This window comes from Cololabis saira, chromosome 12 (genome assembly GCF_033807715.1).
Source record: "Cololabis saira isolate AMF1-May2022 chromosome 12, fColSai1.1, whole genome shotgun sequence".
Classification (NCBI taxonomy): Eukaryota; Metazoa; Chordata; class Actinopteri; order Beloniformes; family Belonidae; genus Cololabis; species Cololabis saira.
Genome location: NC_084598.1, coordinates 38,412,560 through 38,438,539, shown reverse-complemented (window position 1 = coordinate 38,438,539; position 25,980 = coordinate 38,412,560). Strand labels below are relative to the sequence as shown.

Genomic DNA, 25,980 nt, shown 5'->3' with positions numbered 1-25,980 from the left:
TCAGAAGTTTCATTAAGATATTCATTAATAAGCTTCAAGAGCACTGAGCTGCTCTGTGGTGCGTTTAAGAGCCGGTCCTACGAATCAGATAGCGACACCGTGATAATTGTGAACGCAATCAGAAAACCCAACGTCATCATAAGAGGTTTATTTTCTTCTCAATGGCCCCTCATGACCCCCAACGGGTTGCACGTTAACAAGAAGTAAATATCAGACCAGAATTCGATCAGAACCTACAAGAACTCGATCGGAGAACCTCAGAACTTTCACTAAGATAATTATTCGGTGCGGTTCACGGCCGGTCCTACGAATCCGGAGGCCCCAAACAAGATGCCCTTTGTTGCTTTTATTAATTTCCTCTCTTCCTCTTTTAATCCCTCAAAATGACTTCATTTGGCGCCCCGCCGCCGGTCCTGCGGCGTGGGCAGGTGGGAGTCACATCCTGGCCTTCTGTCAACTAGCTGTGTGACGGACAGCTTCATTAGAAACACCCCCGCCCCCCCCACGGCTTCCTGGGAGACAATCTGAGCAGGTCTTTTAGAGTGGGAGGTCTTCAATTGTCAAACGCTTAATAGACTGTGCTCTGTCCATTCTGGGGGTGGGGGGGGCACATGCACAACCGCTCGCTGAATCGCTGGCAGGAAATCAAAGATGATTGATGATTGGAGGTCTGAGGTGTGCGATTGTGATCCGGGGGACAAAGGAGTCGCGGCGAAAGGTTAAGCGAACAGAACGCAGAGGACGACGGCGAGGAGGACGGGGACGAGTCCCGGTGTCATCAATCACGCGGCCAAAGCCCCGCCCCCAATCGTGCTGTCGCCTTCGATCAATGAGCGGCGAAGTCACCGTCCCTCTGTGGGAATCAGGTGTGGTAACAGTCGCCGCGGCGACCTCCAGACTCTCGGGGAAGCACGTTTCCAACGCCGTGACCAGACGATGGAGGACGAGCGGCGGCGGGAGGCGCTCAGAGGTCTTTGTTGGCGAGAGAGGACACGGGCGCGGACCCAACACTAATCCGGCTAATGGTCTCAGGGAACCCCGCCGGGCGGCAGGAGACGGGAGGCCGGATAAGAAACAGTTAGCAACGCTGGGACGGCTCATCCCTCTGAGAGACCGACGGCCTGTTTTCAGGTGTTTTTTTAGCTAATAAAACACTTTTTGCTCCTTTTTTGAGCCTTAACTTGTAGTTTAAACAATTTCACTACTTAGTCAAACAACTTAAGTTTTTTAAAACAGCGAGTGGAAAAGTCTTTTCTCTATTTCCTATTCATTTCCAACGGGAGGGCAGTATGTTAGAGTTCAGTACATGTTATTGATTGGACGCTGCAGCTGAACGGACTGTCACAACATCACTGCAGTTTCATGACGGAGTGAAGACAGATTACAGATTAAACTCATGTTTCACTCCCAGGTTTCATATTTGATTTATTTTCTGTTTCAACATTAAAAAAAATCTAAAACTTAATTTTCAATCTGATCAACAAAAGAACCAGAAACAACTTTCTTCATTTATTACTGCGCATGTGCAATCCCCCCATTTGTCCAATCCTTGTTTTCAGTATCCTTGGAAACGAATAGGAAATAGAGAAAAGAGTTTTCCACTCGCTGTTTTAATTCTCAATTTCGATTTTGAAACACATCAATAAAATCGGATAACGGATAATGGATAACGATCCGTTTTCCGTTTTTTATTATCAAAACAAAAGATGGGGAACGGATTATTTTGGATTATTTCTCTATTTTTATTTTGTCATTTCAAAACAAAAAACGGACCCTATTTGCACTGAGCTCGCTATCGCTGGACGCTAGCTAGCGCATCGTACATGAGCTGAAATGTTTCAAAGCAAAATAAAGCAAGACCTAGCCGGATAAGAAACGGGGAGAGGAGAGAGAGGAGGTTCAGCTCGGATCTGGAGAAGAGAGGAGGAGGGTGTGTGTGTGTGTGTGTGTGTGTGTGTGTGTGTGTGTGTGGGTGAGGGCTGCAGGTGTGTGTGTGTGTGTGATGGGGTGGGGGGGGTCGACATAAGGACTACACAGCCAATCACGGCGTCCCCTGAGGTCCGGGGACACCTGGGATCATCAATGATTGATCAGAGCGGAGGGTTTAACCGGGAGAGGAGGCTTCAAACACAGCGCCTGAAGAGCCCGGGGAGGGGGTGTGTGTGTGTGTGAGAGAGAAAGAGAGAGTGTGTGTGAGAGATAATGAATAGAGAAGACAGAGAAAAGGCAGAAAACTGAAAAAAAGGAAAGTAAACTGACAGACAAGAAACAAAAGTCCCCCAGAACAAAAGGACTCGGTTCACCGCGCCTGAATCACGCCCATCAAAGCCGCCGCCGCCGCCGCCACACAGGAACCCGGCGGCCCGCGGGCCGAGGTTTAGGCTGCGTTCAGGCCAGCGGAAGACAAACAGAACCTCGAGCCGACTCGGATGGACCGGGGCTCTTAGATACACAACGAGACAACCCCACAATGACATCCTGGATGTGCCGCTCTGGCCCTCGGCGGGGAGGGTTCGCCCCGACGACACCGAACAGCAGCGCCCGGCCTTCTGAAACAACAGAAACGGGAACAGAAACGGCCGAGAGGAAGGACGGAAACATCTCTGAGACCTTTCTGACTCTTATTCTCAGCTGAAAATGTTAATAAACTGTAACTTTTGACGTAGGCTCTCTAAAATAACTCGTCTTCTGTAACGGTGTTAGTGATGTCATGATGGCGTTGGGACGGCTCCTCCCTCCGAGAGACCGATGGCCTGTTTTCAAGTGTTACTTTTAGCTAATAAAACACTTTTCAAACCTTAATTTGTAGTTTAAACAATTTCAGTACTTAATCAAACAAATTAAAGAAGTTTTTTTTTCATTTTCTGACTAGCTATTTTAACTGAGCTCGCTATCGCTGGATGCTAGCGCATCGTACATGACCTGAAATGTTTCAAAGCAAGATATAAAGCAAGATCTAGCATAACCAAGGAGCAGGTGGAAACAAGGCTTTATCTCCACCCATCAGCAAGCCTCCAGGAATTCAACCAATCAGGAAACACCTGCTTGTTTTTTATTCTTCAGAGCTCCTTGTGAGTCTTTCTTGTTCAAATATCATTAAAATATCAAAATATTATTTTGAAAATATTAATAAACTGTAACTTTCGACGTAGGCTCTCTAAAATAAGTCTACGTCTTCTGTAACGGTGTTAGTGATGTCATGACGGCGTCGGGACGGCTTCTCCCTCCGAGAGACCGACGGCCTGTTTTCAAGTGTTACTTTTAGCTAATAAAACACTTTTCGTACCTTAATTTGTACAAAGAATTTCAGTACTTAATCAAACAACTTAAAAGAAGTTTTTTTTCTTCATTTTTTGACTAGCTATTTGAACTGAGCTCGCTATCGCTGCCTCCAGGAATTCAACCAATCAGGAAACACCTGCTTGTTTTTTCTTCGTCAGAGCTCCTTGTGTGTCTTTCTTGTTCAAATATCATTAAAATATCAAAATATTATTTTGAAAATATTATTAAACTGTAACTTTTGACTCTCTAAAAAAAATGTACCTGTACGGCGACTCGGTCACATGACAATCTACCCGAGACGTGCCACTCTTCACTGTCGCCTGTTTTCAGGTGTTTTTTTTTGAGCAAATCAGATTTCTTTTAGCTTTTTGAGCCTTAACTTGTAGTTTAAATAATTTCACTACTTAGTAAAACAACTTAAAGAAGTTTTTTTGAATGTATAGCAACGAGTAGCTATTTGCACCGAGCTCGCTATCGCTGGACGCTAGCACATAATTCGGTCTTAAATTCCCTGCCGAAGGAGCTGAGATATTTGAAAGCAGCAGCCAAGACACCAAAAGAAGGAAAGAAAAGACAAACAACCGAATATAATAAACTTCCGACACTTCGGAAGGGTTTCATTTCTACTTTCCGAGCTTTGAAGATCGCTTCGCTCAACGTGGCGGCGTTCAGTCGCATCAGTCGACCCAGTCAGCAGCTTTTCCAGACGTAAATTAATTTCTCTACCGCGTGAAGCTCAAACATCAGGAAAAAACCCAAATCCTGTCCAACCCGAAGCGTTACGTACCTTTACGTTCCATTGCCGAGTACAGAGATGAATACGTTAAACCAGTGGTTCCCAACCTTTTTTCCTTGTTCCCCCCTACTTGTGTCTAAGACCAGCCAGGCCCCCCGACCCGTACGTACTAGCAACAAAATACCGTATTTGTCGCACTATAAGGCGCACCACATTATAAGGCGCACTAAAATATGGTAAAATACCGTACTATAGTGGCTGGGGTTGAGTTACGTATCCACCTGATGGAGCTGCGCTACAGGAAATGCTACAAAATCCTACAGCAAATGCAAAAAAAAAAAAAGAAGTACCGTAAAACTTTATTAACAAAATAAAAACCAGCTTTGCTCCGTCTCGTCAAAGTCGCCATGATGCGAGTCAGCGTCGCTGCTGTTGTCTTGAATGTCTGTGACGATTCCTGGCGTTTTTAGCGCCATTACTTCGGCGACACCAACTACATTACCCACAATCCCCCTGACTAAAGTAACAGAAATTACCGTGATGATCATATAAGGCGCACTGCATTATAAGACGCACTGCCGGTTTTTGAGAAAATTAAAGGCTTTTAGGTGCGCCTTATAGTGCGGAAAATACGGTAGTCTTTAATTGAAAAAATGAACATTAATTATGTTTTTTTGATACATTTCTCTTTGGTTTATCTGTATACATATGACTTTGTTTTTCTCCAATGTCACCAATGTATAAAATACGCACAAAAGGACATAAAAGGACATACAAATATTTCTGAAAAATGTCTCTTTTAATAGGAGACCAACATTTTTTAACATTTTTCCTTTAACAACCTGTTGGAATAGATTAAATGTTGAGTAATGATATAATAATAAGGAATGAAATCATTTCCTGTGTTGGTCACCAGTGTATAAAAAACACAAAAAATATTCAAGACATTCATAAATTATTCCTAACAATGTCTTATGAATGACTAATTCGCAAATATAATTTTTACAACTGCATAATTTCAAAGCAGACAAAGTTTCGCGCCCCCCCCAGAGATCTCTGGCGCCCCGGACCCCGGGTTGGGAGACGTCCACGTGCGTTAAATAACCGTCAAACTGAACCCTTAAGAAGCTCTACGGTCCACGAAGTAACCGAAGAGGCTACTGGTCACATGGTTCCGGCTCTACGAGACCAGAAGGCCTTTTCTAAAACGCTTTGATATCAAATGAGCACTTTTCATATCGACGAATCAGCAAGAAGTGGACCGTGGCGCCCCGCCGGGGCCTCGGCCCTCCGCCCTGCCAGCGCCGGCTCCTCTGATATTGCTTAGCAAACAAAAACATAAATATATAATAGGAACTCTCGGGGGACGGCCTGGGAGAGGCAGATTGGCCTCGGGGGTCGGCTGGCGTTGCTGCTGAACCCCGTCCCTCTGCCGGGGCTGCTGGGTCATGCATTATTGATGACGAAGGCCGGCTGATGCGTGGGATTAATTACAGTAGCTCTCAGCGCCGCCTCCCCCTTTCTTCACTCTCTTCCAAGACGGCGCTCTTTCTTCTCTCGGACGTCGGGATTAAGTCCTGTAAATTATAGTTCACATCTAAAAACATGAGGCGGTTTTAACGCATGTCGGCGCGCACTCTCGCGTTGCGATGCTGGGTGTTCTCCAGATTACGTATCACGGGTTCATGTGTCACACGAGGCAACAGTCGGCGCTGGCACTGGTTGAAAACTGATCCCGTTTCCATGACAACCAGCCGGAAGCTGAGAACTGAAAAGCACGACGACGCAAACAACGTACTTTGTACTTTTCTGTAAACTTTGCTGTTCATGTAACTGTATACTTTTCTTCTTTTACTCTTAACCTGAACAGACTATAAACATTTGCTGGTAGCGGTTAACGGGCCAGCAGGTGTTTCCACACTGGCACCGTCCAGGTCCAAGTTCTAGTCCAGGTCCAGGTCCAGCCAGAGGACGGCAGCTACGCTCATCGGTCACGCCGGCGTTTTCCAGACGGATCAATAGTTCAGTTGGCTTTTAGCTTCGTACGAGTGAAGAAACAAGCGCCGACTTGTAGAAACTGAGGCTGGTCTTCCAGCCAACCTCTACATCCTTTTCCACCAAACCGGTTCCAGTGCTGGGTCACAACTCGTTCAACTAGAAACCAGCTGAGAACTGGTTTGTTTTTCCACAGCTCGGGTGCTAAGGGCCATGTCATTACGTCGCTGCGTTTGCGTGAAAGTTGAAGCAACATCAAGGTACCGTATTTTCCGCACTATAAGACGCACCTAAAAGCCTTTAATTTTCTTAAAAACTGGCAGTGCGCCTTATAATGCAGTGCGCCTTATATATGATCATTACGGTAATTTCTGTTACTGTAGTCAGGGGGATTGTGGGTAATGTAGTTGGTGTCGCCGAAGTGATGGAGCTAAAAACGTCAGGAATCGTCACAGACGTTCAAGACAACAGCAGCGACGCTGACTCGCATAATGGCGACTTTCACAAGACAGAGCAAAGCTGGTTTTTATTTTGTTAATAAAGTTTGACATACGGTACTTTTCTTCTTGGTTTTTTTTTTGCATTTGCTGTAGGATTTTGTAGCATTTCCTGTAGCACAGCTCCATCAGGTAGATACGTAACTCAACCCCAGCCACTATAGTACAGCATTTTACCAGATATTTAGTGCGCCTTATAATGCGGTGCGCCTTATATGTGGAAAAAGTTTGAAAATGCGTCATTCATTGAAGGTACGCCTTATAGTGCGGAAAATACGGTATTTTCTCTAATAGGACTTGGTCCACGTAGCTCCTCCGTGGACACATCTCTAAAAGACAGGTTGTCTCCTCCTCAGACCCATGATGCTTTGCTGCATCCAGATTCATTCTTATTTGAAAATGTCTCCGTCTCCCAGTCTTGCTATTGCCGTTGGTCTTAATAACTCCGCCCCCTCCGCTTACGTAAGCGGTTCTTTCCTCTAGTCCAGCAAAGAGTTGTTGCTACCTTGGAACCAGGTTTTCTGGCCTTGGAGCCAGTTCTTTGTCAGTGGAAACAGAAAGTCAGCACTGGCCCAGAACCAGAACCAGAACCAGCCCTGGAACCGGTTTGGTGGAAAAGGGGTATCCCAAGTGTGTTGGTTCTGCTCTGTTTGTGGGTGACCCGGTTGTGGGCGGAGCCACTTCCTGCTAAGATGGACCAGATGAACACAACTCATCCTTGTCAGATCTTCTCGTGTTTGTTTTTCTTCTCAGTTCAGTCAGATGTCGCCACTCGATTTTGAATCAATAACTCCGGCTGACACCCCCCTGTCACCCCCCCACCCCCGCCCCAATCTAACACAAACGAAGGTCTGGACAAAAGCTGAGGACGGGGCGATGGCCGTGCGAGAGTGGCGGCTCCTCCACCCTCTCCATTCACCGCTGAGGCGCTCGTCGTCGCTCTCTCCGCAGGTCGTTTGTTAGTTTCAATTAGAGCCGCCATCGTCTGACACCGGGACACGGGAGCCTCCATTGATCGGTGGAAGCCTTACAAATCCATGTGTCAAGGGCAACTGGGGTCAAACTGTCGAGGCCGGGATAAGAAAGGAAGTGAAGAATGACAGGAGGGAGGGACGGAGGGAGGAGAGAGAGGCAGGCGGACACGGACCGTGTCGCTCTGAAAGACGAGGGGGAGAAGATCCACGTAGATGGAAACAAAGGCAGGACAGAGCGTTATATGCATGTGAGGAGGGTGCAAGATATGTTTATACAAGAGGTATTAAAAAAGGAAAAGGGATTCTTATTTAATATGATTAAAGACTGCTTTAATCAAGGAAAAATCGATAAAATATAATTATTTTCTAAAAAAAACACTTGGAGAAGTTAATCTTCCACAAATCTCTTCAGATTGCATTGATAATGTTTAAAAAAAAAAATAAAATATATATATATATATATATATATATATATATATATATATATATATATATATATATATATATATGTGTAGATAGATATACACACATCTATCTATCTATCTATCTATCTATCTATCTATCTATCTATCTATTCTATCTAGTTCCAAAAGTATTTCTGCTTGTATTTACTACTATAGTGACATTCACTATATACTCCTGACATTCAGAGACTTGATTGCACTTTTCTTTACTATATTTTATTGATTGCAATGTTTTGTGGGAAAAGGGTCTCTGTTGAATATGAGTACAATGAGACTTAATGACTCACTTTTTTGTATAAATAAATAAATCCTTATTCAACAGCGTTGGGTCAGTACAGAAAGGCCACCTTGAGAGCGCTTTAGTGCCGGGAAGCAGCCGGACGACGGCACCGGCTGCTCACTGAGAGACGGGTAAAAGCGAAATAAGACCTAGGAAATGTGGAGATTTGTAGCGAAGAGATGATCTGAAAACTCCCTGAAAATAGCGTGAAAGCTGGCAGGCTAACTGCGTCAATGAATCACATGGCGTAAAAGGCGCTTTGTCAAAGGTTGAGGGGAAAGGCTACGACGCTACGATGCTAAGTAACATAACGTTACCTTCATTCTGCTGAAAACATCCTCATTTCAAGTGTCGCAGTTGAAACTACATCTGAAGCAAATCCTGCCAGAAGAAACGAGGACTAGCATCGTTCTGCTGCAGCGTTTTGCCGACATTCAGCTAGCATGAGTAGCTCGTTGTAGCCGAGCCCAGTCCTCAGACCCCTGTGCTGAGATTCTCAGATCACCACCGATCGGTATCGGCTAAAAAAGTATCGGGACATACCTAGTTATTACTGTTTTTAATATATATTAAATCGTTTTATATATCGTTGCATTTAACGTCACTTCCGGTTGGCTGCCGGCGTTCCTTCCGGACGCGTGACAAAGTAAGTGAAACTAACATGGTTTACATGTTTGAATTGTGAAATTTTATATTATATGTTCATGTTGCATTAAGCTGCTGCTATTCACTTCATGCCATTCAGAATGTTGCACTAAGGTTAAGCCAAAAAGTATTTTAATTTTCTTGTGTTTGTGAGTTTGACTGGATGTCATTCAACTACCTCTTTTATAGTTAAATTTATTTATTTTTGTTATTGCACTATTCCGCACTTTTTGTTTTAGTTTACAATTTCATGTTTTTACATTTTGTGGCACCAGAGCTGATAAGCTTTGTTGAAATACATGTCCATGTTGTTCTCCAATGGACAATATAAGAAACTTTGGGATAATTTGAGTTTTAGTCCTCATTTTTTTTCTTTTTTTTTTTTAATTCATTGCCAAAATGTATCTGATCGGGAAAAAGTATCAGAAATGTATTGGAAGCCAAAAATAAGTGATCGGATCGGGAAAAATCGGGATCGGCAGATACTCAAACTCAAGTGATCGGGATCGGATCGGGAGCTAAAAAATCCTGATCGGGACAACCCTAGCACCGATTGTCATCTTCATGTGTCCTCATGTGAACCCGCTTAAGTAGTGAAAGTGATGACAGCTAGTCATTGGCTGTACCAGCCATCAACCGGCCACGCCCCTAAATATATGTAGATTTGTTACTTCATAATTTATATAATTTCATCCTAAACACACTTCACTCTGTTTTCTTCTTTGTTCTTTCTGCATAAAGAAAACCTAGAAAAAACTAAAATTAGCATTTGAGGATAAACCACTAAGAAAACGTGACAATCGAGGTGAAAAAAAGAGTCTGAATCCTGGAAACAGCAACAAAGCGTTGAGCCTGTTGGGGAACGGCTGCAGTAGCAACAGTGTGTTAGCGGGCCTGGCGGGGGTGGAGGTGGGGGGGTCAGCAGCTGGACAAACAGACTTGATCCAACTACCGTTCAGCTAATGGAGCCAGCACACACACACACACACACACACACACACACACACACACACACACACACACACACACACACACACACACACACACACACACACACACACACACACACACACACACACACACACACACACACACACACACACACACACACACACACACACACACACACACACACACACACACACACTCTCTCTCTCTCTCTCTCTCAACAATAACAACTTCTGGCCGGTTCTCACCGCCAGCACTTTCATGTGAAAGATGTAACAATAATAAGCGCGGTGCTGAGCTCGGTCGGGGGATGGGATGGGTGGGGTGGGGGGGGCATCATCGGTGTAAACCCACAACAACAAAAGGTTTCCAGGACCAGAACCAGGACCCCCCCCACCTGGAGACACCACCATCTGTCTGCAACACACAACAACAGGTTCATGTTAACCTGGTTCAGGCTAACTTAGGGTGCTTTCACACCTGTCCCGTTTCAAGCAGTTGTTCCGGAACGGGGAACGTTTCCCCCTAAAGATCGGAACGTTTGGTATATGTGAACACAGCAATCGCGCTCTGAAACGGTACAAAACAAGCGAGCCGAGATCAGCTAGGAGAGGTGGTCTCGGCTCGCTTCCATTCCAGACCTGAAACGGTTCATTTTTTTTATTTGGAGTGAGAACATAAATCGACACAGCAACCGATACAACTCCATTCATTGTGTATGTGCGAAGAGTCGGTGCAGCCTCCACCACCTTCTCTCCTATTGGACGTGCCAAGATGTCGTCACAGCGCGGCACGGTGAAATGTTCAATTCGGGCAGGGTTTGCGCAGCGCAGACCCTGCAGCAGGCGGCCTCTCGCCCGCCGCTGAGCTCCGCTCTGCGCCAAGCGGTCGCACATAAATGAATGGGTAAAGCCTGAATTATGGTTCCGCGTTAAATCGACGCAGAGCCTACGCCGTACCCTACGCCGTAGGCTCTGTGTCGGTGTAACGCGGAACCATAAATCAGCCTAAAGCCGGCGGCTGCGGTCTGCGCTGAAAGGTGCGTGTTGTTTATCCCGGGGTGCGGAAGAGGAAACTCCTTCCGCGTTCATTTGACCAATCAGAGAGCAGCTGGTTCGCGCATGGCATTTGTTATCAGCTTTGAAACGGTACAGACGATTGCCTTGTGAACACAAACTCAACAAACGAGAAACGGAACAACTGTATCGGTTCAGCCCCTGAATCGGAACAAAACAAACGGGCCACAGCTCTGAAAGCAGCCTTAGTTCAGGCTAACCGGGTTCATGTAACCTGGTTCAGGACCTGAGATCTTTGGCTTTCTCAATCAGGCTTTAAGCTTCAAACTGCTGGTGAATCAGACCTTAAAGATCAAAAAGAAGTGAAAGCAGATAGACGTCAGTTTCACGTCCGTCGTAAAAACAGCTTATTCTTCTTCTGCTTTTCAGACCACAAAACAGAAGCATGTACAGAAATGTCTGCAGCTTCTATCTCCGACTTTCCACAGAAAAGAAATACGACTTCTGCCATGTCGCTCTTTAAAAACAAGGGAAAATAAATGAATGAATGAATATTTCATCAGGAAGAGCGGCGCGTAATCAGCAGTGATGAATTCAACGCCACTCAGCCACCTGCTGAGGTTTCAGGCTTCAACATTCATTAAAACCCATTTTTGCATCACATAAACTTCTTTCGTCCTTCTTTTTAATGTCTACAAACACTTCTCGGGTTGGGACCGCTGTTGGCGCCAGCTACAGGCCTGAGCGGGTAGAACCATGTATCGTCACTCTTCGCTTCATGTTCGACAAACCTGGCTGCAGAGACAATGTTTTAATATTTCATAACTCCTCAAGGACACGATGGAGCCAGAAATATCGAAAGCATATCTGAACTTGAGCTTCCACATATTAAAGAAACAAAGAAAGAATAACATGTGTGTGTTAAATTAACAATGCAGCTGTTTGGAAGACCTGGTTTCAGATCTCTTATAGACGCCATCCTGGTCAGGGAGGAACAGGCAAGAAAACCCCCCAAAACCCAGACGATCCACTTGCTGCTGGGTATCAGTCCCACCGGGACCACAACTCGGACATCTGTACGTTTCATCTCCTCATTAAAACCTTTATTTTATGGAATTTATACCCCAAAATAAAATGCAATTAAATAAAACCATGTGTTTGGGGTTCCTGTAATACTGTTTCCAGGTATCAAGCGTGGATGGACGATGGAGTTGGACTCTTCATTTTTCAATTGTATACACTGATAGGGAGACTTGTAGTCAAGACCATAAACCGAGACCAAGACCAGAGAGTACCAAGACCAAGACAAGACCAAGACTAGTTCAGCTCAAGACCAAGACCAAAAACAAACCTAGTTATTTCCTGATCCTGCGTGATTGTAGAACATCATCCTGGTTCAGCTAGTTTCCATATGAGCTTGTTTTCAACTGCAGCTCAATAACACAGAGAAGTGGATGATGATGTTGAACTCACTATAAATGTTTCCATCCATCAGCTGAGATCAGATATGTGTGGCGACTGCACTACCGCTATTTCTACACTATTGGAGGATTGACTCCAGTGCTTTTAAGGATTGACACGACTACTAACTAGTCCAGGGTTGAGCATTCCTGGGCCGAGGACCGGTGTCCCTGCAGGTTTTAGATGTTTCCCTGCTTCATTGCACCGTGATACAAGTGACTGTGTCATTAACAGAATTGTGCAGCCCTGGATGACAAGCTGATGACGATGATTAATTAGAATCAGGTGTATTAAAGCAGGGAAACATCTAAAACATGCTGGACACCGGCCCTCGAGGACCAGGATTGCCCACACCTGAACTAGTCCCAAAGTCCTCTAGCAGAATAACCAGCTCCAACACCCCCCTCCACCTCAGAAAAGTAATGAATAGTAAATGTTACTGATTTAAGTTGGACTGAATTTGGAGATGAAACCTTAATTTTAGATATTAAAGATTGAAATTGCATTATCTACGATTATAATAATCAGATTACACTGTATATCAGCATCACTGAAATGGACCTGATGCTTAATCAATCACAACGATATGCAAATATCATTGATATTTATTCAAACATGGCCATTATAAACACAAAACTGTAATTTAATACAGACACATGCAGATGCACCAAAACATTAAATCAAATGCAAAATACAAATAGTTTACAAAACTATACATTAACAAGAGGAAGAACTGCTGATCACCAGATTCTGAGACCGAGACAAGAGCAAGACCACAAAAAAGTGGTCTGTAGAACTACAAGTCCACTGATGGGTTGTAGGAGTTAGCAACAGTAACTAAGGAGGGCGGGACTCACAGTCCCATCAGTCATCACAACTTAGCTTCTTAGCTTAGCGGATGCTAACTTGGGACCCAGCCAGCTTTCCGTTGGCTGATAGAATCTGTCCATCCTTCCTCGTTCCAGACGTCACCAGCGATAGGAAACAACAACAACCGGAGCGTCAGCTGGACTGTTACCCATGAATCAGAAGTGACAGCCTCTAAGCCTCCCCGACCAGAAACATCCCATCATCCTGCTTTTCAGAGATCATCTCAAACCAACGCGGCTTCATAACAAAACCACAAGTAAAAAAAGAAGAAGAAAACATCTGCTGCTATGAAGGAATGTTCACCGTCTCAAAGATGCTGCTAAGACTCAGAAACACCGTCTGCTCGGATGTTCATTTCGAGGAACACTGACCTGCACATGAACATGCACAGATCCAGAGTGAAAACAAGGTTCTGGGGGGTTCTGGGATTTCTTCTGTCAATAGTCTGGGATCGACGTTAATAAGCTGCCGTGTTTTCGTCCTGGCCGTCTGCCAACTGGGCCGCAGAAATGAGGGTCGCAGCGGTAAAATAAACCGCCGGCGAGCTCCTCCTCGTCCCCCGGCAGCAGCGGCGGCTTGAGGAGCAGATAACGCTCAGAAACCCTGGTTCTCTCAGGCCCGCCGGTCGGTCCGCTGGGCCCAGCTCGGCGGGCGGCACCTGTCAGTTCTCATGCTTCAATATAGAGCTGCAGTTATCGAATATTTTAGTAATCAAGTATTCTACTGAAAATTCCATCGATTAATCGAGTAATCGGGTAAAAACATATTTTTGTTTAGTTAAAGAGCAATTATAAATATACATAAGATGTTAGATATTAATTGACATTAATAAGACTAAATTATATAATCCAGTAGGTTCATGGCTGTGCATTAAAAAACCCTGAACTTACACCAGTCGACCAAATTCACTGCCTTCACTTAAAAAAAACTAAGAATTTTACCAAAAGAAATGTTCTTATTTCTAACCTAAAACTGCCATTACACCTGATAACACACATAACTTAAAAGGTTAGGTGTTTTTCCCACGCATTTCAATTGAACTTTCATTTGTGTCAAGCAAATTTTAAGTTCTAGTTAAGTTTTAAAGGAGCATGAGGCAGGATTTATGAAAAAAATTTGTATACGTTTTAAGTTTTCTAGTAATAATGTCAGATGAAGCGTTCCAAACCAAAAAGAATGAGCCCTCTAGTGTATCTCTCAGTTATCTTGAACAGGCTGTGTGCTGCAAAATGTGCTGCAATTCCGGGCCCGAATTTCCCGCGCTGTCCTGCGGATGTGACGTCACATGACGCTGCATGCGCGTTCTCCCCGTTCTCCCGTGCCGGCTTCACTGTTGGCTGCAGTACCCCCGACGGCCGTCGTGGCGCTAATGAGTCTCATTTCTTATTCTTGCCTCAAGCTCCTTTAAGTTAAAATATAAGATTTTGAGTTTTGGCAGTGTTCAAAATATAATTCTGAGCCCTGCTGTATTGGAGCACATTAGGCACCAGTGCTGCTTGTTTTATCCATGAATGACTACAGAGCTAAAATTGAAAATACCCAGTTAGCCTTATTACGTTTTTATTTTTCTGACATTTTCTGCGTTTTCTTTGAGTTAAAACTGTAGCGGGAACAGATGTTTAGAGGAACCTATGTATGTACCGGGTTAGAGGGGGAACATATAGGAGAACGGACCAGAAGAATATAGCGTGGATTGAAAATAAAAGTTAAGCACTGAGCTACATGTGTCTCCCGTCTGGGCCATGCAGACTGCCTGAGCATGATGTTACTAAAACCAAACATATCTTCCGCCTCTTTCTTCTTCCTTTACGTGCGCGGCGTCAGCGCACTGTACCGTCGCGTTGTGCCGCATTAAATGTAGTCAGGGCGAAATACCTGCTTTGAGCTGGCAAAATTAAACGATTCCTCGAGGCAAAGAAAATTCCTCGACCATTTTTTGTAATCGAATTATTCGAGGAATCGTTTCAGCCCTACTTCCATATGAACCTTCCCGGTGAATCGGGCATGAAATGACATCAGCATTCCTGCAGCGGCGCCGGCTAAGTTAAACCTGCCGGGAACCGTTACCGCAACTCAACATGGAAAGTTATTTAATGCATAGATTGTAGAGAGCATTCTTTAATGGAGATTACTCAGATAGCATATCTTTAGAATCTTTACAAATGATTTACCTCTTATACTGAAAGAGGCTAAATTAACAATGTATGCAGATGACACTACAGTGCATGCATCAGCAACAACACCTGCTGGTCTAAATTTCATCTCGAACAGAGCTAGATATAATCGGGAAATGGGTCTTTCAAAACAAATTGATACTTAATACAAACAAAACGAAATGTATTATATTTGGTTCAAACCATTCTCTCAGGAGAGAGCCAGAACTAAATCTATTTATGAATAAAACACCTATCCAGCAAGTGAAAGAAACTAAACTCCTAGGCATCTTTCAGGACAATAAGCTTTCCTGGTCAAAACACATTGACACTGTTGTAAAAAGAATGGGTAAGGCATTGGCAGTGGTGAGGCGATGCAGAAAATATCTAACATCAGAATTGACTAAAATAGTACTAAACAATATTGTTCTCTCACAGCTTGACTACTGCCACATAGTATGGGCGAATGCTACTAAAAAAGATTTAAATAAACTCCAGCTGGTTCAGAACAAGGCTTTGTTCTCCAGTGTCCATATAACACCAGCATCAACAGCAGCCACTTCTGTCTACGTGGTTAAAAGTTGAGGACAGAATTAATGCCTCACTTCTGTTTTCAAGGTTCTACAATCCAAAACTCCATTGTATCAGTGCAATCAGTTAAGACACAATCTAGAGTATACGTTCGCCACTAGACAGGCAACAAAGGGCCGGTTTTCACTTCCTAAGCCAAACACTTTTCTGAAGCATACAGTAGAATATAGATCAATTAAATCATGGAATGCTTTACCACTATATTACTAAATTAACACAGAAATCAATATTCAAAAAGCAAATTAAGAAACGCCTTGGAATATCATATGTATAGGATACCATTCACGCACACACACTTATACATATAGGACAGGGTAAGGTGTATTTTGGATCTGATTTTCATGGCCTAGATGATGTTTTACTGTATATTGGAATGTTTCAAGTATGTTTTTTTGCTTTAAGATAATGATTTACATGTACGGTAAAGTTTAATGTAGGTTTGTCGAGTTATTTCGTTTTCTTTCTTTATGTCTTGTTTTTAACTGTATGTTTTAAATGTATTGTTTTTTTAAATGTGGACCACCAGTAAGACTAGCTTACCTAGCTAACCTACCGATTAATCATCCTGGGTAAAACCCATATCTGCATAGTTACTGCAACGACCGTTTTTAAATGTATCGTCCTGGTGCGGAGCGTCTTTGGTGTATATACATAAGATTATTTGATGCATTTCACTGTAAAAAAAGTCAACAAATACCACAGCGAGTGCATTTTAAGGCCAGTGCTTATGTCTTTCCCTCTTGGCATTGTGTCAACTGAATTCTTCAGATTCTTTTAAGAAGGTCTTCAAACCTGCTGATGATCAGCGAGCAACAGCCGGCTGCAACCGGCCTCTTAAATTCACCGTACTTCATTAAATAAACAATAGCACTTACGACAAAAAACAATGATCTGAGGTTGTTTGTTTATTATAAACACCGAAGTTTGTTTCTGCCTTCTAGGATTTGACAAGTGGTCCAGAAAACTGAGCCAGTAAAACGGGGAACCTGGTGCCAAGAACCTTCCTGCCAAGAGGGTTGAAAGGCTCTCCCTGGAAGTCTTACGCCTTAATCTTCAACTTTATTACTTTCCTTCAACTTTTCATTAATCGGGAGGAAACTTAAGGGGATTTTACCGTCGCTGACATCATGACGCGGAAGTCTTACAAGTAAGCTGATTATGTAACCAGTAAAGAATTCAACTGAAAATAGGCATTTTTGGCAAAACGAGGGAAGATTCAAATTTCTAGGAGCAATAATTGATGTGAATCGTCTTTTTTTCCAACAACTGGAAAAACGGATGAAGAGACAAATGAATGATGAAAAGGATTGGTTCGGTACGTTATGTACCAGTGGAAAATACTTAAAATGGGAGTCTCTACTGGTTCGGTGGTCCACCAAGTCTCCTACTGGTTGTCTCCAAGGTGGTTCGGTGGTCCACTACGTCTCCAACTGGTTTTGTGGTCCACCACGTCTCCAACTGGTTTTGTGGTCCACTACGTCTCCAACTGGTTTGGTGGTCCACCACGTCTCCAACTGGTTTGGTGGTCCACTACGTCTCCAACTTGTTTGGTGGTCCACCACGTCTCCAACTGGTTTGGTGGTCCACCACGTCTCGAACTGGTTTGGTGGTCCACTACGTCTCCAACTTGTTTGGTGGTCCACTACATCTCCAACTTGTTTGGTGGTCCACCACGTCTCCAACTGGTTGGGTGGTCCACCACGTCTCCAAGTAGTTCGGTGGTCCACCAAGTCTCCAAGTAGTTTGGTGGTCCACCACGTCTCCAACTGGTTTAGTGGTCCACCACGTCTCCAACTGATTCGGTGGTCCACCAAGTCTCCAGCTGGTTCGGTGGTCCACCACGTCTCCAGCTGATTCGGTGGTCCACCATGTCTCCAACTGGCTGTTTCCAACTGGTTTGGTGGTCCACCACGTCTCCAACTGGTTCGGCGGTCCACCAAGTTTCCATCTTGGTCTGGTGGTCCACCATGTCTCCACAGGCAGCGCCAGCCGCCAATCAAAAGCTCCTAACGACACATAAAACTACACCTTTACATGATTTGACCTGACGGAGAAGCCCGACGGAGGTTTGGTTTTCGGAGCCCCCAGTGGTCAGCCAAAGAAATGCCACTTTATCTGCTTCCTGTTTGGACTCAAACTCGCCGTTAGAATGTTGAACCCTGGGTAATAATGGACGTCACTGCATATAGTGGTTTTAAAAGTCTGTTTTCCGCTGCGTTTGTTTCACGGAGGAAATCAAGATGCCATTTAGAGTCAAACGGATGACGAAGCAGGATGTGCATTAGAGCGGGTCTTCGCTGTGATTGACAGGTATGGACATGCATAGTTTATGTAGTTCTCAGTCAGATGTGGCTCTTAATGGTTAAAATAAATAAATAAAACAAACAAAACAAACAGCCGTGTTCAGATCTGATTCTGTTTAACAGATAAGAGAAAGGTGAGCTGAAGGTTTGTGGATAATCAATACTCTGATAAACAATCCTGGACAGATGTGACTCTCTTCATCCCCTCGTCTTGGGCGAACCGCGGGGATTTAATCCCCCCGTATCTGACGAGATCTAAGCTGACGCGGTGGAAATCCCACTCAGTGCTGATGAGCCGGAGGATCTCCTCCCGACAACGACGGGGGGGGGGGGGGGGGGGGGAGCTCACCTAGCAACCGGCTCCCCGAGTGTTTACACGCCGGTAATCCCAGATCCATCAGCTCGCCGGACTCCGGGTTTGTGTGATCAATAAGTTCCCAGAACGTCATCTCGGGCCGCCGTGCAAACGTTATTGATCGATTATCGGCAGTTCTCAGCCCTCGTTGGGGAGGGGGCTCTAAAGGCCAGCTGCTGGTTCGACCAAAGACCAAGAAACAAGCGCAGAGGCATTTTTCAAGGAACAGGAATGTGCCGCCTGCGACCCGGCCGGATCGCCGGCATAACTCTGCAGCCTCCAAACGCAACTGTCCCGGGGGGGGGCGGGGAGTGGCACCAGCTCTGGGGAGGGGGGTTCATGTTTCTGGTTCCCCACCAACTGGTCCCACACATGCAACTGTCCTGCAGGACATGCAAGCGAGGCGTCATCTGCAAAAGGGAACACCCTCCTGATAATTACACGCTCGCCGGGTGCGAACGCCACGGGCGGCGCCGGCGGATCCGTCGGAGCCGCCGGGCCGACCTCTGATCACCACCAAACAAATCCAAGCTCATCCCTTCAGCTACGCGCCCAACACAAGACGGTACACGAGGGTGAGGCGTTTCAGTCCCAGCAGATCCAGACGTGTGAGTCACGACGAAACACATCGGATCCCGGCGGACAAAAGGGTTTTAATCCCGGTGAATTACCCTGAGTGATTACACATCAGCTGTTCATTGCTCATCTGGGAATTTTACTTCTACAGTAAAGACCTGGGGCTGTAAATGGAAATGCGTTGTGGGCCCCGGGCCGGCCCCGGGGTCCCTGGGGAGGTGGGGACGGGAGTGGCGGGAGCCGGAGAACAATGGGAACCACACCCTCTGGATCTAAGAAGGATGCCCACCTCCGACTCCGAGTAAGAAGATTACACTCTCTGAAAGGATTACACCAGAGAGGATTATGGGGGATCGTATTGTTGCACTGCCAGTTCACTTTCAGCGTCCAAACAACTTTTAAAAACGATGGAGAAAAGGATGGATGGATAAATGGATGGATGGAAAAAAGGAAGGATGGATGTATAGAAGGATGGAGGGATGGATAAAAGGAGGAATGGATAAAAAGATGGATGGATGGATGGGTGGAAAAAGGAGGAATGGATGGATGGATGGATAAAAAGGATGGATGGATGGATAAAAGGAAGGATGGATGCATACAAGTATGGAGGGATGGATTAAAGGATGGATGGATAAAAAGAGGAATGGATAAAAGGATGGATGGATAGGTGGATAAAAGGATGGATGGATGGATAAAGGGATAAATAGATGGATAAAAGGAGGAATGGATGGTTAAAAGGATTAATGGATGGATGGATAGATGGATGGATGGATGGATGCAGCAGTATACAAATGAGCTGCTCCTGGATGGATAAAAAGGAGGAATGGATGGATGGATAGGTGAATAAAAGGATGGATGGATGGATAAAAGGATAAAGGGATGGATGGATAAAAGGATGGATGGATAGGTGGATAAAAGGATTAATGGATGTATGGATGGATGGATGTATGGATGGATGGATGGATGGATGGATGGATGCAGCAGTATACAAATGAGCTGCTCTGAAAGCTTCCCAGAGACTTTTCAGGTTTCCATTAGTGGGAGTTCAGGATGAAACTACAACAAACATAGTTGGTCTCCATTAAAGGGCCCGGCAGGATCCACTGGTTCTGGTAGCTAGCGCCCCCTAACACCCGGTGGTGGTGGTGCACCACCTTCACCGTTGTCCAACAAACCAACAAAGACGACATGAAAGAGAACCAAAAAAGAAAGCTAGGACTAACAGTCACCTGAAGATCCTATCGCGGACTAAAGGACTGATGTCTCAGCAGGACTTAAGAAGACGTGTCCAGCTTCTATCTTCAGTGGACCCGACTACGGGGACGCCGTCCTCTCGGGTGCAGGTTCTGGTCCCGACGAGCGTCCCGGTCCTCTCTGGTTGCCGCCGGCGACAACGTCAACGACGGGATGAGAGGATGGAGACGGATTTCCATCTAAGACCGGAGGACAGCAGCTTGCCGCTAATGAAAAGGAGCATTTATTAGGCTGCCAACCTGACTGGCTGCCAACTGCCCCGGGGGCTTACTGTGGGGGGGGGGGTGAGAGGGCCCGTCTGAACCGGGGGGGGGGGGGGGGGTTCAGCAAGTGACGGAGCAGATGAAGACACGGCGTTCATACGACGGCAAGTGTTGCCTCCCACACCCTTTAGCGCAAACACACACACACACAGGAATGCACCATCAGGGGCCACCAGCTGTTGCCCCCCCCAGAATACCTCCATCATTAAAGCCTCTCCGCCACAGTCGCACCGCTGTGGTGAAGCTCTGACTTCTGCTGTTTCAGGAAAACAAAAGAAGAAGAAGAAGTTTCCACCTCAGCTGGACGACCTCACCCCCCCCTGACCCGTTTCCACGGTTACTCACCGCTCAGCTGATGCCCCGGGTGCTGAAACATCTGCTAAAAATACCGGCCTGCCGTCCCGGTGCGGTATGTGACGCCTCACGCCTCCGAGCTTCCTCCCCCCCTGCTCCCCGCTCACCCCGGCTCTCACGCCGCCCAGAAGCCGGGTCAAACCCGACGCCGATCGGTCATGAAAGCCGGTCCGTCATAAACAACTGGGTGAGCAACAATGTTGCTGGAGACAGTGTGGGTAGTTGAGTGCCAACCACTCTCACATTTTCTGGTCGCGCAAGAAAATACAAGCATTTTGGGATGGGATCCTAAGAGTCATGGAGAAAAATTGGGATATGGGATTCCTAAAGATCCCCCCCCAAGTTATTTACTTAGGACTGATTCCAGAAGATGTAATAAATAAAAGGGGATATACGTTTTTAAAATTCTATCTCTTGCGACTAAGAAAGCCATTACAAGAAATTGGCTGAAGATGGACTCACCTGGACTGAGCCAATGGTTGGACACCGGCCACGGTTACATGATGTTGTTTAATTCAGAATTAATTATTCCGAATTAAACTATTTTCCTTCGTTTACATGGAAATAGTAATTCCGAATTGAGGTTTACATGGAAAACACCATTGATCGGCTTTATCCAATTCCGCTTAAGGTCTGGGGGTTGGGAAGGTTCTGATTGGATAGGGGGGCGGACCGGAAGTTACGTCTACCGGAAGAAAAACAAACTTAGCCGCTACAACTTTGAAAAGCTCACAATTTTTATGTTTCTTGCCATCTGTCCTTTTAATTATTTCCAGGTACTCCAAACTATTTATTAAATAAATGGTCTCTGCTCTTGACCAGCGTTTATTGCGTGCTGCCATCTTGAAACTTGGTTTTGAAAACAAGCCCAGCGCGGAATATAAGCGTCATGGAGACAGACGGGCGAGGGAACGAGCAGCGCAGAAAGACCGGCATTAATTTAAAGAGGAATGAGTGTATACATGATCGCAGAATTATTCTATTCATATTTAAAAATCGGAATAAACCAGCCACTTACTTCCGAATTAAGTTTAATTCGGAATGGCCATTTTCGGAATTAGGTGTTTACATGGTAATTTTTACTCATTTTAAATCGGATTTAATTTCAATTCAGAATTAAACTTCCCATGTAAACGCACTCATTGTAGAAGAAATACGATCAATGGAACAAATTACCTACAGCCTACGTCTTAAAACAGAGACGTACTTAGCAAGATGGACAAAATGGCATTATTATATAAGACAGTAGTGTCTCCCCCCTTTGTTTTCTTGTATCGTTGTATACCTGTTTTTGTTGTTGTTTTTCTATTATGTCTGAAAATTGAAAAATAAAGTAAAAAAAAAAAAAAGGACCTCCGTCCGTCCGTCCTAGGGACAGGCGTCGCAGTCACGGCCCCAGGATTTATGGCAGGAGAGAAGAGCGTCGCCCCTCAGGGACCAGCTGCAGCTGAAGTGGCCCCCGACCCCCGCGGGGGGTGTGGGGGGGGCAACTACTTCCTGTTCGCCGACGATGAGGAAGATCACACAAGACGGGGATTTAAGAGGCTCTGAATGTAAATCACCCTCATGACGGGTTTCACCCCAGATCTGAACCTCCAAGGCCAAACGGAGGGAAAAATAGCTCATTTATCTCTTCTCCATCAATTCAGTTTATTTTAAATCCGTTTTTTTTCCTCATAATTGTTTTTAAATAGATTTTTTAATTTATTGGTAAATTATGATGAGAAAAAAAAAAAAAAAATCTGTATTTGGTCAATAAAAAACAAGATCTCTGGCTCTCTGTCCTCCACCTGCATCACCTGTATTAACGGCACCTGTTGGAACCGGTTACCTGTGGAAAAGACACCCGTCTACCCGTCTACCCGTCCACATGTCTACCTGTCCACAACCTCAAACAGCCAGACCCTCACAAGGACCACTGCCGCGACACACGGCCCCGCCCCCCCAGGTACAATGTGATTGGCCGTCGCCCACTGCAACAAAAATGGATCAATTGGATATAAATCTGATCAAATTTGAACCTTTTATCAATGATTCTCCTTATTCGGTGGTCGTATTGACCAAATAGTTATGTCTCAAACAATCAACTTCCCTGATTTCTAAAGACACTTGTCCACCTGTAGACATGTGTTCTGGTCCTCATGAACCAAAGTCTCCAGATGTCTTCCACTCCAGATGCAGGTTCCAGATGTTTCCACAGATGTCCAACAGGATGTGGATCAGGACTCATAGAAGGACACTTCAGAACAGTCCAGTTTTTGGTTCTGAGTGGTTCTTGTCTGGTTTTAGTTGTGTGTTTTGGGTCATTGTCCCATTGGAGGACCCAGGACCTGCAACTGAGACCAACCTCTTAGCACATTTGTCTCCAGAACGTCTTGATGGTCTTGAGATTTTCATTGGACCTGCACAGATCCAAGACCCCGGTACCAGACGCAGCAGAGTAGCTCCAGAACAGAACCGAGCCTCCTCCAGGTCTCAGATCCAGTCTTCTTTCCTTTGAAGGACTCATCTTTACCTACCTACCTATCTACCTCTTGACCTTGGAGGTCACCTTGAACCTCTTTGGAAGTCGTTCTGGACTCTTTGGTTTCCGTCCGATTATCCGTCTCTTCAGTTCGTCCTCAGTTGTCCTCTTGCGTCCTCGTCCAGGGAGGTTGTCTACAGTCCTGTGAAGCCTGAACTTCTGGATGAAATGTCCAACTGTTGTCACGGAAACATCCAGCTGAATGGCGACGGTCTTCTAGTCTTTAACATCCGGGTCTAGAAGGTTCTCTGGTTCCTTCACTCTGGTCCCGGTCCAGAGCGGTGGACACCATGATAGCAGCTTCTGCTCCGGGCTTTGATCTGATCAAGCTATTGATATATTGATCAATTTATATGTCGTTTTTTGTTTTTTATAGCTTGTGAGATGAAACCTGACAGCTGAGACCAGCAGAACCCCGAACCCAAGAACCTGAACTGGACCCACACTTCCCCTTCTGAGTGGTTTTCAATCAAAACTGAGACAAAGCGGGATTCCTTTGAGACATAAAGGATGTCCGTGGTTCTGCAGGGGGGGACCAGGACCGGGACCAGAACCAGGACCGGGACCAGGACCCCCGAACCCCGAACCTGAACTGAACCCACACTTCCCCTTCTGAGTGGTTTTCAATCAAAACTGAGACAAAGCGGGATTCCTTTGAGACATAAAGGATGTCCGTGGTTCTGCAGGGGGGGACCAGGACCGGGACCAGAACCAGGACCGGGACCAGGACCCCCGAACCCCGAACCTGAACTGAACCCACACTTCCCCTTCTGAGTGGTTTTCAATCAAAACTGAGACAAAGCTGGATTCCTGTGAGACATAAAGGATGTCCGTGGTTCTGCAGGGGGGACCAGGACCGGGACCGCCACCCCCCTGGAACCCACGGCCCAGTTCAAGTCCGGGAAATCACACCCATTTTTAACCTTTATTTAACCAGAAAGATCCCATTGAGATTAAAAACCTCTTTTCCAAGGGCCAAGATAGGCAGCAGCAATTACAACACAGAGTTACACAGAGTTACAAGTGACAGATGAAAACACCAACAGGTAAAATACTATTGAAATTGTGTTCAGAGCAAAATCAAAGATGCTCCCTGACTCAATACAGAGGTTCTTTTCAATTCAGGAAACTCCCTATAATCTTAGAGGTGTCTGCAATTTCACTGTACAAGAAGGTTGAAAAAGGTATGAAAAGGAGATGTGTCTCCATTACTGGAGTTCAATTCTGGAATGATGCCAAGATAAATTTAAAAAACATGTCATTCTCTTTTGGTTTTTAAGAAAATGGTTTGTAAAGCTATTTTTGAAGCTTATAAGTGCAATTGACTATCTGTTAATGTTTCTTTGCTTTTATGTTGTTTCTTTGCCTTTTGTTGTTTCTTTGCTTTTCTATTCTCTTTTTGGTTTTCTGGAGGTCGGTAGCCACAAAAAGAAAGTTGGTAATGTAGGATAGGCTTTTATAAGCAGTTTGCCTCAGCCTATGCCTTTTCAGTCATTGTTCAACACATGATTATTGGTTTTGTAAGAAATGTTAATGCTGTGCACAATGTTTTTTTTGGTGTTGTGTTTTGTGTTGTCATGACTGAATAAACTTAATTCAAATAAAATTAAAAAAGCAAAGCAAATCACAAAAAACAGGTACATGTGATGGAGTCGGCCTCAAGTATTTTCAATTTAGACAGATTTGTGCAGATTTGTGCAGGGCCGTGCACGCCCCCAGCAGCAGCAGCTGGACTCCAGCAGGTGAGCCCAGACGTGCACGCGCACATTCCTGCATCAGCTGACGGGCGCGTGCGTGTGCAGGGGTCGGTATGCGAGTTATGCGTCTCCGACTAATTATAAGCGACATCGGAACCAGCGGAGGAGACAAAAGGCTCTGGACCAGGAACCGGGACCCGGACCCCCGGGCCCGGCCCTGGCCCGCGGACCCCCCCCCCGGACCAGGGACCGGGGACCGGGGACCGCCCCTCTCCCCCAGACTCACCTGTGAGGTGCGTTTTCTTTTCTGGAGAATCAGCTTATCATCAGGAAAAACACTCACATCCAGGCGCGTGCACCGTCCACATGCACGCGCACGTTGATAGGGAATAAAAACTAATTAAAAAAAGGTTAAAAACTGTGGAGGTGAAGAGGGAACTCGCACGGACCGGCTCCAGGTCCAGACGCATGTGTTTATCCACCGGCGGCTCTTGCGCTTCTGCCTGAGAGCTCCGTGGACTGCAGGGAGGCCGGAAGCGGGCTGCTGGCGCCGCCTTCAAAATAAAGGCTCACCATTCCAGCACCTGTTGTTGCCCTGGCAACGCCCCTCCCAGCCCCGCCCACCGACCACGATGCATTGTTAATTTAGAATTTATTAAAGGATAGCCCCTTGAGATGTAACATCTCATTTTCAAGGGGGTCCCATAAAACATACAACATTACAATATATCACATTACAGAA

General features: G+C 45.4%; 1 protein-coding gene across 1 annotated transcript in view; it reads right to left on the bottom strand.

The window, feature by feature from the left end:
- Positions 1–25,756, bottom strand: part of plxnb1a (plexin b1a) — a 119,485-nt gene extending 93,729 nt beyond the window's left edge. Inside the window, exon 1 of the mRNA XM_061736800.1 lies at positions 25,525–25,756. The gene's annotated coding sequence lies outside the window, so the exon portion shown is untranslated. The remainder of the gene's footprint in view (positions 1–25,524) is intronic.
- Positions 25,757–25,980: the final 224 nt, after the last annotated feature.